Raw genomic sequence first — 13,548 nt, 5'->3', positions numbered from 1 at the left:
CCAAATGTATATTACCATCACTTGTGCATTATAAAGCATTATTCTTATTGCTATAAGACTTGTAGTGCTTGCAATATTTTATGTAAGGGACAATTGTAAACTATTGCTTAATACGAATATCTAGATATATATGTTCTTAGCAGAACTAATTAGCACCAGTAGTGTGCAAGTTAACATGTTTTTTTTTTGTCCAGCATTCTGTTCTATGACATTTATAAATTCTCAGATGGCTGTAAAACATGTATTGTGCAGTGCACTAAAATCTAAAAGTGATTTGTGACATGGTTGGCACCTGGAGGGCACTTAGCAATAAATCTCCACCAACTACTGAAGGTTAAACAGCCCTGTGAGTAAAGTTATCCTGCACGAGTAAGGATGAAATTCTGGTCAGATCTTTTTGCATTATATGAAATGAGTATAGATTTGGGGTAACATATGCGATCTTGTTATAATGTGTGTCTTTCATTATTTTTTATTAATGAATAGCATATGACCCTTTTTGTACAATTCAAGTTGCTATAGTCAGTTAGGTCTACATGATGATGAAGGTCCTGTAATATTATTGTAATAAATATTTGTATTTAATATTTTTGAATCACAATCATTTCTACCTCTCAATATTGCAAATAAGACAATCAGGTAAAATGTGGCCAGTCCACCAATATGGCCATATTTTGCTGATACCACACCTTCCCAAATCCATAAATCCTGCTCCTTTTTGGCACCTAGAATTAAGACTGTTCTGCCATATTCAGGACCATTGAAGGTTATGAGCATTTAGAAAAGGTAATGAGGAAGCAATCATTTTTTTGGTTGATTGCTATCTGTATGGTTACATGATTTCACCCCTATGATCAGTAATAGTAAAGTTGGTGTATTGTACTATGATTCAATTCAGCGAGATGGGTCTCTGGAACATTCCACAGAGTCCATGTTGAGGCTGAAATCTCCACTCATTTGTCATCATCTATAGGGTGTGTGAGGAAACCTGAGCAGAGATTCCTTACCATAATGACAGGCAATGTGCGCAGCCAGACATCACGGTGATGTCCGGCCGCACATCGCAGCCAATTCAGTCTCTTCCTTAGTATGCAAAAACTTAACTTCTGGAATATAACATGTATTTTATTAGGAAGGTAAGAATGTCTATTACATGTATTAATTGAAGAAAAGAAAAGAATACTTTGTTTGTAAGCTTATTTTGCCTAAAAGAAAGAACATTCAAAGGAATGTAACAAGTGCCCTTAATTGTTCCATTGCTATATGATAAAGAAAAGCTCATTTACAATGCTGCAAAATTACCTATCCTCAGTTTGTTACAACACGTGCCTATTTTGTGGGAAGAGTATGGATTATCCTGGCAAAAGTTTGCATCTTCTGAAAGAAGAAATTGGGTGAATTAGGAATTTCATAGCTAAACAAGGGCTAGCTGAATCCCTTCACCATTTGAGTCTACGTGTATCCTAGCAGGTGAAGGCTTAATTAAAAAAATAAAATAGAGATATGACTGTCGATAAACTATTTCTCCTCCAATTAAATGTTTTAGGAATATGGCCAGTACGCCCTGAAGAGTTGGGGTGGGGTTAACTAGATTAAATACATCAAGGGACACACAGTTACATGACACAGATTTGAGTCATCACATCTGTGGACTTCAATGTGATAACCCAATTTCATAACTCGCATCAATCTAGGATTTACACACGCTGGACTTACCCGAAGTCTGGCGCACTATGCTTTCTTTTGTTCACAAGGTCTCCTACTTCGCTATGGCAACTGCGCCCATGCGCCATCTTAGTCGTGCATGCTCTATCTTGTTATTTTTAAAAATGCAGTCACATGATGTTACGACCTCCTCCTGGCCCCCAGTGGTGATTGGCACTCTATTTAAACTGCTCAGTGCACCACTAGGGTACCAAAGCGTATATCTATGTGAACATATTACACTGCATAGTGTTCCTGGATCCACCTCTTGCTGTGGGTCCTGCAGATACTTCTCTTCAGCACCTTCTCTCACTTTTATACCTAGTTGCCCTGCTTTCTGGTTCCTAGCCTTTTCCTGAGTATCAGCCTTTCTGTGTTATTTCTGTGAAATTGTTCAATTGGGGCACTTGATAATATTTTATGTTATAGTCTTTGCTGATTCTGAGTGCTAAGTTTCCAGACCTCTGCAAAGTTTGCAAATCTGCCCCCATAGGAATAAACAGAGCTTGGGTTCAAAGAGAGTCATTGTGTTGTTTGCTAACCTGGCCTCCCTTATTTAGCTCTAAAGCTTTCAAAAGGAGAAGAGCTGTGAAATCACCTAGAACACTGTTTCCAGCACCTGTAAGTACAAGCTGCCTTGAATTTTTATCTAGAGGTAGAATAAAAACACTTTGCTCTTTGATGATTTTTTGACCATAAAGGAAAGTTAAGTTAAGTGGAAGCATGGCCAGTTGATTTTTTGAGTACAGATCCGCAGCCCACAGGTGCAGCCAAAGAGCCCTCCATGTCACTACTGCTGATTTCATACGAGGGCTATTCTAGATTTAAGTGCAATGCCTGAAGAAATATGTATTTTTTTAAAAGAACTTTCCATTTTCCTACCCACAGGATCGTTTTGGGGACCTCTGTCTTTAAATGGAATAATGGTTCTTGTTGAGAGACTTTCTATAGCCAAATCAGTTGTGGACACTAGGCGCCATTTAGAGATATCTTCATCCTAAAAGAAATACATATGGTTAATATATATATATATATATATATATATATATATATATATATATATATATATATATATATATATATATATACATATATATACTTGTTTTAAGGGTTAAATTAACCACATCCAGGTTAAACAATCTGCAATGATTTACTCATCCTGGAAATTTACTGTTTACATTTTTTCAGTTGGTTTAGAAACATTCCCTTTCTTACAAGCACATTTTTTACAGAAAACCTCTATATAGTCATTTAATAAGGAACTATCATATGCTTCACACACATGTTTATCATATGCTTGAAGCACGTTTATCACATGCTTCACGCACATTTATCATATGCTTCACACATATGCTCAGCAAATTTATCATATACTTCACACGCCTGTTTATCATATGCTTCACACACATATTTATCATATGCTTCACACACGTCTATTATATGCTTCACACACACGTTTTTCATATGCTTCACACACGTTTATCATATGCTTCACACACGTTTATCATATGCTTCACACACCAGTGGCGGATCCAGGGGGGGGGCGATCGGGGCATTCGCCCCCCTAGCAGCAAAAAACTAGGTCCCAGCCGCCGATTAAAACGGGAGGGACGGGGCTAAGCACGAGCGGGGCGGGGCTAAAGGTGGGCCAGCCAATCAGAGTGGTCCCAGCCGGCGACCACAAAGGGAAGGGGCGGGGCCAATCGCGGGTGGAAGGCGGGGTTAACGCAGGCCAGCCAATCAGAGCAAAGGAGGGGCGTGATTATGCAAAATCCCCCCCCCCCAAACATAAAGTCTAGATCCGCCCCTGTCAGACACACATTTATCATATGCTTCACACACGTTTATCATATGCTTCACACACGTTTATCATATGCTTCACACACATGTTTATCATATGCTTCACACACATTTATCATATGCTTCACACACATTTATCATATGCTTCACACACATGTTTATTATATGCTTCACACACATGTTTATCATATGCTTCACACACGTTTATCATATGCTTCACACACCTTTATCATATGCTTCACACACGTTTATCATATGCTTGACACACACATTTATCATATGCTTCACACACATTTATCATATGCTTCACACACGTTTATCATATGCTTCACACACATGTTTATTATATGCTTCCCACACATGTTTATCATATGCTTCACACACCTTTATCATATGCTTCACACACGTTTATCATGTGCTTCACACACGTTTATGGATCTTGCAGTTTTTCTTCCCTTGCACAGGTCGATATGAGTTCTGTGTAAACAGAATAAAAATATACTAACAAAGTAAAGTAAAATGTCAATGTCGAAAAAATATTCCTAACCAGGGGCTTGCCTAGGGGTGTCCTTCAGCCTTCTGGAGGCGGGCTCTGGATCCATTGTGCAGTTGTTTTTTTTAAAAAAACAGAAGTTGCAAGTTTGCAGTAGCAGTATTCATTTAGGATGCTGCCAGTTACTGAAGCCGGAGATATAGTGTCCCTGTCTGCCATTGGTCAGCACGGTATATGTGCGCATGCACACAAATGCACCTCCTCGCTGCCGAAGACAAGCACTGTTGCATAAGGGTGCTAGCTACTCCAGAGCCAGAGGTACCTGAAGCGAAGGACTGCATTGTGTGCCAGTATATTTCATGCACTGGTCCAAAGACCTTATGTGCTGTGGTCTGTAAGTCATGGCTACTTCTATTAGGAAGACAAAATATATATTGCACCAGTCCTGCTGCTGCTGCCCAAAGTCTCACTACACTAAAAAACACCATACTCAGCTGATAGACAGGACATATAGAGAGAGCTGTCATCTTATATAACTGCAAAGTCAGTGGTGGGATTCAGTCGGTTCGCACCGGTTCTATAGAACCGATTCCTAAACTAGTTGCGGTTGGGCAGAACCGTTTGCTGGCCTGCTGTGCGGCGGGGGGGGGTGGGGGTGGGGGGGGGGGGTTCGGGGGGTTTGCGGGCGGGTTCTGGGCTGCTCCTCTTCGTTGGTGGGGGGAGCAAAAAAAAATAAAATAGAGATTTACTCACCTGATCGCGGCCGCGCAGGCGTCCCTCCTTCCTCTCTGCTCTGTTAATGCTGAATGACAGGCGTGACATCATCAAGTCAGACAGAAGACTGAAGAGAGGAGAAGAAAAGAAAAGCTAATAGAAAGGTAAGTGAAAAAAGGGAATTAAGCAGAAATGCAAACTATGAGGAAAAAGGAGATGAGAAAGGCACAGTAAGGAAAAAGGAGGTGAGAGAGGCACAGTAAGGAAAAAGGAGGTGAGAGAGGCACAGTAAGGAAAAATGAGGTGAGAGAGGCACAGTAAGGAAAAAGGAGAGTCATCAGTCATCATGTAAGCCCCACCCTGCCTCCCTTGTTCTTTGCAACGATTGGCTCCCCCTAAACGTGTCCTGAACGCACAACAGACTGTGCAGAGGAGAGATGCGAGAAGAAGATCCAGCCCAGGGCGGAGGCCGCGGAGCCACCATCAGCCATCACGCGGCAGCGCAGAAGAGCAGAGCAGACAGGCAGCCCGGGCCGGGAGTACGGACATTACTGGGTCACTCACTGTCGCCGACCGGTCGGCATCTGGGGTGAGTAACCGTGATGATGCTGATGTGCTGAGCCTGTCACTGCAGGTCTTACCGACCTACCGCTGAAGGAATGGAATCCTACTCCTACAGTGCAAAGATGGTTAAGGGTAAATCACACAGCTGATGATGCTCGGATAAAAGCAAAGAAAATTGCAAGTGAGGACGCCAATCAAACAGCAATATGGAAATATCTTCACTAACTGTTTGTGAGGTATTTAATATTAAAAATCTTCCGTTACACATAATCTAGTTGTCTTTACCTCTTTTACTGTTCTTATTGCAGTATTTAATGCGTGAATTGTTAGACTACCTTTCGGTATATCTTTTGGTATAGTTAAAATGGTCATTAGGACATAGAACCTGTTGTTAATTTTTTTGAATCCCACCACTGTGCAAAGTGTGTCTGTTTTCCCTTCCACTATCTCTACTCGGCTGAATGTAAGGGCTGCCATGGAGTAAGTAAAGGAAATTTGCTTTCAAATAATTGAGACAGATATCTGACTCTTTATACAAATTGTATGAAACATGCTATAACTCAATATAATCACATAGGCCTATTTGCTGCTTATTATTTCTTCGGCCCTGATATAAGTTTGAACCTTACTTTGTGCAAGCATGACTCACATCAATTATTCTTCCCAATTTTCATCATACATTGCTTTTTGTAAACTTTCTTTTTCCCCATGCTCTTGATAATGCATTATAGATGCTGACAGCTACCTGTATTTGTTCATTACAAGGTTACATTTGCATATACACTCCTCCAAAAGCCATTTAATAGCTGATGGCCTTTAGGCCAATTTATGTTATGAGTTATAAAGATGATAAGATGAAAATTAATGACTCCCAAAGTACAGTCCATCAAGGAATATGGCAAATCATAGAGCAATTCAATGCATGCCATGTAAAGCACAGGATTACAGGCAGCTCTTGCTCTATAAAATGTAAAATAATACTCTTTAAAAAGCAGGTAATGAAACTCAGGTTACAATGAAAAGTTCAAAACATTTAGAAAGGAAACACTACAGAAAATGCACTATATAATTATAGGTCAAACTGCTTAATAAGTATTGTAAATTAACAAAAAAACTCTTAAGACTTTGAATGCCATATCTAAAATATGCTCTAGCCCTGTACATTCTATACAATACTCATGCAGAAATAGAAAAAAATCCAGAATATTGTAATTATGTTTGCAAGTGCTCAACAAAGACTATTCGTAATTACTGGACTACTTGCAATTTTCACTATCATGTCTGTAATTACAAGAGCAATAGTATCTATCTATAGCTCCTACTGTCAAAACATGGTTATCATCCTATTGATTTTAAGGCTGTCTTAATCTGGTTACAAGCTTAACATAACAATGTCCCTAGCATACATCAAAAACAAAGGAGCTTTCACAGAAAGCTCAATTTAGAACACTCTTAGTGTAAAACTTACTTACTAACTTTCAGGAAAAGTAATCACACCCTTGTCCTTTTTATTCTCAACAATACTCTTAATATTAGTGCATTTCATGTAGGTTTAATGGATATAAAACTGTACAACATATTATATTTCCTGTATATACTATTACATCACTCCAAGCGTGCTTTTCAAATTAAAGCAGACAACACACACATTGCACACTAGTCATTTGGAACTTCGACCAGCCAGCCAGATTTGTAAGTGGTTTTGGCATATACCTGTGTGGGCAAGTTGCACAATCGGGCATTAAGGCACTGTATCAAGTGACAGGCTTGAGCCGGAGATATTCATTGCTCATTGACAAGTCAGTTTATGCCCTCAAACATAGGCAAACCCAATCTTCCACCTTGACAAATTAATTCTAATTGACTCAATCAGATTTTTTTTGTTTTATGATATGTCCATGAATGTTGTAATGATCCACAAATTTAGTCAAAATAATCTATAACTGCATGACCAGTTTGTCTCTGTTCATGGAAACATGTACTGTAATTTTAGAGTTGCCATCTTATCTGGAAAAATACACCAGCATTCTAACTTCTATAGGTTTCCAGTGTATATTTCTCTTCTTCCCTTCTAACTGCTTACATGGGTTTCCAGTGTATATTTCCCTTGCTCTTTTTTTATTGCTTCTATAGGTTTATAGTGTATAATACTGGGGGCCCCCAGACTGGATCAAGGGGTGATAGAGAGATACAGTGTGGTACCTGGTGGTGGCCCCTCCACTGAGATCAGCCATCTTCCTTCATGTGCTTGTGGATCTTATTATCTGTTCCTCCCTCCCTCCCTTCCTCTATATGTGGCCTCTTCTTATCCCCGTCACTGATCAGGTCACATGGGACACGTAGCACATGACAGGCGCTGTCCCATATGTTATACACTACAGTGGAAGCTGCTCAATCAATTTATAGGTTCATAGAAGGTGTTTGAAAGGGATGGGGTTATCCAGCAAGGAACAAATACAGAGAAAAATCCCCCAGAACACTGCTATAACAAGCAAAGGAGTTGTTATTTCTATTTGTACATAAAAATGCAAAAATCTCAGTTGCCCACATTTGCAAATGTATGGAAAGCCACCCGCCATTTCACGGTCCTTCTTCTAATAGGGTGGTCCTAACTCTAAACAATGAGAGTCCCTAATGTTGGGCCATACATATATGTGTTTTTAAATTGAGAGCTAACATACCAAGAGTTACCCCCAAACTCCTCCAAATGGCAATATGGTGCTAGCACTCCCCATCAGCTACTGACACCATAGCATGCATCTCAAACAAACACTACCATGTCCCATGTGTGCAAACTGCAGGCTGCCTTTATAACACAGCACAACTTGAAGAAGGTAAATGGGGACAAGGTATTAATGTAATGTAGGCTGTTAATTTAATGGTGGTGGTGGGGTCTTAATGTAATATAGGTGTGAGTTTGGATATTAATTTAATGTGGGTGGGGGCTAATTATTTAATGTGTGCTATTTTATTTGTGGGATGCTGGTGGTGCTCATTTTAATTAATTAAAGAGTGAGGCCTAATTATTATATGTGAATATGATATTATTTAAAGATGGGGATGGTTATATGAAATAAGTATATTAAATGTTATTAATTTATTGCCAGAGTGTTGTTCTAATCTAAAATAATGTGGATTGGAGGTAGGCTATTAATTAAATAGTGGAGTGTGGATTGGAGCTAATTATTTAATGATGGGTGCTATTAATTTATTTGTGGGGTGATTATGGGGCTATTTAATTTAATAGTGAGGTGTGTTACTTTAAGGTGAGGTAATTAAATATAGTTATTAAATGTAAATGCTATTAATTCCTTGTTGGGGCTGTTTTAGAGAAGTAGATTTATTAGTGGCTGTGGAAAAAATCTTTGCTGCTCCAGTATGGTTCCTGCTGCATTCAAAATTGTAGTTTAATCATAGAAAATAGAAATAATTGAAAGCACATGGGACACTATGTATGATGCACATGTCAATTTTTGTATATGTATGAGGGTGTCTGGGACAGGTTTAATATGTAAAAATGTGTTTTTATATACAATAGTATGTGGGTAATGATGGTGTAAATAGATATCAGGAAGAAAATACAAAAGAGATATAAAAATACTTATACTACATGCGTATAACACAAACAGTTGCAATAAATAAACGGCTCCAGGCAGTATAATAAATAATTGTTATTACCCTAAACTTTTCCTGTCTGGGACCTTTTTGTGCTCAGGTGTTCTTCTCCTTGTGTTTAGGTTCTTCAAGTGAACCAAAGTTCAATGCCTATTGGATGTATGAGCGCACCGCTGGGTTGGAATGCAGGTTGGCCTGTAGGAGTCAAGTAGTATGAGTATAAGTAATTTGCTTCCAACATCTTTCATCCAGTCAGACGTTCTGAAGGAAGTTTATTACAGTGTTTGGAGCTGTTTATCTGTTACCCTCTTTCAACCATTCAAAAGAGCTATTGACACTCTCATTGCCACTGTTTGTGTTATATACATAGAGTATTTTTATGACCCTTTGTATTTTTTTACCCACTATCTATTTCCACCATCATTACAAAAGTTGACATCAGCATCATACATAGCGCACTTAAATTATTTCTAATTTCTAGGTTTACATAATAAATGTGTAAGACGTTAATGTCAGGCTGGGGGGGTTGTTCTACTATTAAATGTGAATACTATTAATTTAATGTTGGGCTGGTTGCAGGGAGGGAGGCCTAATTATTAAACATGGAGGCTATTGATTTAATGTCGGGTGGGTTGGGGCTTTCTAAATTTCATGTATCTGTCTTTTTTTCATATGGGGCCCCCAACATTCCAGGCATAAGACAAGCAGCAACTGAAATAAAGATGACAGCAGCCTAAGGTAGTCAAAGCTGCAAGAACAGGTAGGTGAGAGCAGGATAGTCTGCCAACTGTGCTGAATCTGGTGGGGCAGCCCTGAATTTGGGTGACTATCCTGTTTAGTAAGGATTTGGTCTGACTGCAAGGACACTTGGGCGGTATACCCCGCTTCACACTGTACTGCTCGTGGAGGGAGAGCTCCGTGTATCCAACAGTAGTGCACACAGAATTGCCCGTGTATTTGTCTGAAATGAAATTAGACCCTGCTTTATGTGTCCTCGGCCCCCCAGTGCTTTAAACTAGCTATGGTTGATGCTGACACTACCCAGTATTTTGTAAAAGAGCACAGTATGATCTTGCCATACCTTCTATTTTTCCAGCCTAAAGAAATATCTTCACATAGCATTACTAGCGAAAAGTGCGTTTTAATGACTGAAAGTTCTTGGCTAAATTGTCGCTTTTGTTGCACCACAAGCTTCATGTCATAGTTTAGCTTGTCAGTTGTGAGGGCAGCCAGCCACAGAGTGCACTAAAAGGTCAAAAATAAAAAGGGGCTTGTCATCAAGAATTAAAGCTGGCTTGTCATGAAAAAAGTGGATATTCTAAATTGAGAACCATGAGCAGAAACAAAAAACAGACTGTGTAACATTTTTCAATGACAAATCTTTTATATTCATTGCTAGATCTGCTTTATCCAAAGTGACAGGACTAAAAATAGTAATCTGATATGCTTTTATTGCTTCCTTCAATCAGATTCTTGGACCATAAACTAAATATGGATCATGATTTATATAAGAGTACAGTAATTGTCTAGTTCAATTTGTCATTACACCTTTATAAGTACTATGGGCACTGCTTTCATATTGACACATTGTACAACATGACAAAGCTTGTATATAGTGCATTATCCTGCAGTCTCCAAATTATTATATGGAAGTCATGTAGCTAAAACAACACTTAATGTAGGATTAGCATTATTCCTGATTTTCAGATACTTGCTGTTTTTCATTACTATTCGTATGTATGGTGTTAGGTGTCCTGATGGTGTCACAGTAATATTGCCTTGCAGGAATATGAATATATATATATATATATATATATATATATATATATATACTGGGAAAACAGTGGATGGTGTATATGTGTATCCCAAATGTATGTGCTATGTCTTTTAGAAGTCCAGTAAGTTTTAGTGTGTTGTTGAAAAGCTGTCCAATGTGTTTGTCTCAAGTAAGAGCAGTTTTAAGGGTTCCTGGAGTGACTGGTGGAGATTGGATGGGCCTTCATTTTTTTAAGCCAATTCTTATCTTCTAGCCTTCTAAACAGATAACAGGCTGATTAGTAGGCTGCTCTTGTGAGACATAAATAAGAGTAGACAACCTTCTGTCCATGTCTCACTACCTAGGGAGAAAACAGGGAAGCTAATCCTGTTTCTTACAAGTTGGATAAACTCAGATTGTAATAAAGGCAAATTGCATTTATTTTAATGTGGTTTGAACATTAAAACCCCCACCCCCTTCACAAGTAGAGATTGAGCTTTGTGTGTTAGTTAGAGAGCTGCAAGATCACAAATATAAATGCATAAATCAACAGTTCAGATATTGCTGCTATTTCTTCCCAAGATCCTGAGCCACATCACTTATATGCTAGTATGTACAAATTATTTTAATTTACTGAAGTTAAAAATTCTTACATTGAAAGAATAAATATAATATCCTTTATCTGTTAGGGCATTAGCTGGTGGACTATCGGTATAATGCTGCTCATACACGCAGGCATACATATACAATCTTTCATGCATTTTGCCAAAAATAGTTGCTTATGGATATTTTTTTCCATTGTTCTGTCATGATGTTTTTCATCTTTAGTTTTTCACTTTACATCTTGATTATGAAAGTTTATTAGGCAACTATTTGACTGGTCCTCATCACGTACAGCATTAGCATGCATCCCAGAATATGCAATAGCCAAAGAAGGGCTATCTGTAAAATTAATGTGAAAGGAGACATTTTAGTTTGTGTTAATACAAACAAATGCACACAGACACAGCAGACATTCCAACATGTTCACTACGGTCCCATTCTGGACTACAATGCAGAGTCCTACACTGTTGACAACTGCAGCTGGAGAGCCACAGATCTGCCAAAGATAACCTTATATGGGCACAAATCTAATAAATTTTGTCTAATTTGGCCACAAAGAGACAGATACAGGATGGCACTAGGCCAAATGTCTAATTCCAAAAAATAAATGCAGTCAGATGATCAAAACACACAGACACAGTCAGTGGTCATTGCCATCTGGATTTCCAATAGTCTCAATAGAATAGATCATTTTATTCCCATACTGCTACTTGCAGCCAGTGTATGGCCACCATAGACTGACATAAGGTAAATGCAATCCTTAGAGAAGTTTATTTCAGTCAGAAGTATCATGATCTCCCATAAACACAATGCTCTTTGCCAGACCCTCTGCTCTTCTCTTCTCTTTACCACTTGTTTTGGAAAGCTAGTAAACTCCTTTGAGTTTCAGAATCACCTCTAAGTGGATGACACCCAGATTTATCAAATGTATTGATCATCCCTAGAACTTTCATCATCTGTTTTGGCCAGGTTAGTGAATGACTTTCTGCCATTTCATCTTAGATGTCCTAAATCTTTCAAATCTGAGCTAATAATCTTTCCATTAGTCAACAAAAGCTGACATCTCTATTTTGTTGACAATTCAACAATAACCCTTACCTTTCAAGCTCGCTGAGTAGGTTTCATCCTTGACTCAGATTTGTCCTTTGTTCCCCATATCCAAAATGTATACAAATCCTGTTACATACGTTTAAAATACATCTCCAGAGTATACATGTATCTCACTCAATACACTGCAAAGGCTTTAATTCATGGACTCACAATTTCTTTTGACTATTGATATTATTATTATTATTATTATTATTAATATTTATTTATAAGGCGCCACAAGGCGTCCGCAGCGCCGTACAGAGACAAACAAAATTACAATACAATGGGAGACAGCACAGTACAGTAAACACAGCAACTCAGTTAGCTCAATGCACAGCTAGAGAGGGCGGGGAAGGGGGAGGGAGGATCCGCAAATGACGGGGCCCAAGAAGGAGGGCGTGGAAGACAGGGAGACCCCAAGGGGGGAGGAGGGAGCGAGAGTGGACGTGGGGTGGAGGACCCTCGAGGAGGAGGGCTAAGTAGCTGGAGAGCAGAGTTAGAAGTGGTGGAAACAGGAGGAGAGATGGCCCTGCTCAGAGGAGCGTACAATCTAAGGGGAGGGGTGGACAGACAGAGAGACGCAGGGGAGAGAGGGAGAGTAGGGGGACAGAGGCAGAAGATAAGGTAGGAAGTTAAGTGGGAGACAGATAGGCTTTAAGAAAAAGGTGGGTTTTTAGGGCCCGTTTGAAACTGGACAGATTAGGGGAAGTTCTGATGGAGGGAGGGAGCTTGTTCCAGTGGAGGGGGGCAGCGCGGGCGAAGTCTTGGATACGCGCGTGGGAGGAGGTTATAAGGGGGGAAGAGAGGCGACGGTCAGAGGCAGAACGGAGAGGGCGGGATGGAGCATGAATAGAGAGGAGGGTGGAGATGTAGGGCGCAGTGGAGTTGGCGAGGGCCTTGTAGGTGAGTGTGAGGAGCTTAAAGAGGATTCTGAAGGGGAATGGGAGCCAGTGAAGGGCTAGGTAGAGGGGGGAGACAAAAGAGGAGCGGCGAGAGAGGAAAATAAGCCTAGCTCCAGCGTTAAGGACGGATCGAAGGGGATCGAGATGAGAGTGGGGGAGGCCAGTGAGGAGAAGGTTGCAGCAGTCCAGGCGGGAGATGATCAGAGAGTGGATAAGGCATTTGGTGGCATCTTGGAAGAGGAAGGGCCGGGTGCGAGCAATGTTGCGCAGCTGGAAGCGGCAGGATTTAGCAAGGGAGAGGATGTGGG

At 39.8% G+C, this 13,548-nt stretch overlaps 1 protein-coding gene and 1 long non-coding RNA gene across 3 annotated transcripts in view; one reads left to right on the top strand and one right to left on the bottom strand.

The window, feature by feature from the left end:
• The window catches only part of CNTNAP2 (contactin associated protein 2), a 1,405,747-nt gene that overhangs the window by 740,952 nt on the left and 651,247 nt on the right, over positions 1-13,548 (top strand). The window lies entirely within an intron of this gene.
• On the bottom strand, positions 1,151-3,995 carry LOC142158507 (uncharacterized). Its single transcript, XR_012692788.1, has 3 exons — positions 3,889-3,995; positions 1,717-2,701; positions 1,151-1,377 (listed from the first exon to the last, which is right to left on the bottom strand). It is a non-coding gene; the product is annotated as an uncharacterized LOC142158507 (long non-coding RNA).

This window comes from Mixophyes fleayi, chromosome 5 (assembly GCF_038048845.1).
Source record: "Mixophyes fleayi isolate aMixFle1 chromosome 5, aMixFle1.hap1, whole genome shotgun sequence".
Classification (NCBI taxonomy): domain Eukaryota; kingdom Metazoa; phylum Chordata; class Amphibia; order Anura; family Limnodynastidae; genus Mixophyes; species Mixophyes fleayi.
Note: the sequence above shows the minus strand (reverse complement) of the source record. Positions and strands in the feature narration are given on the sequence as shown.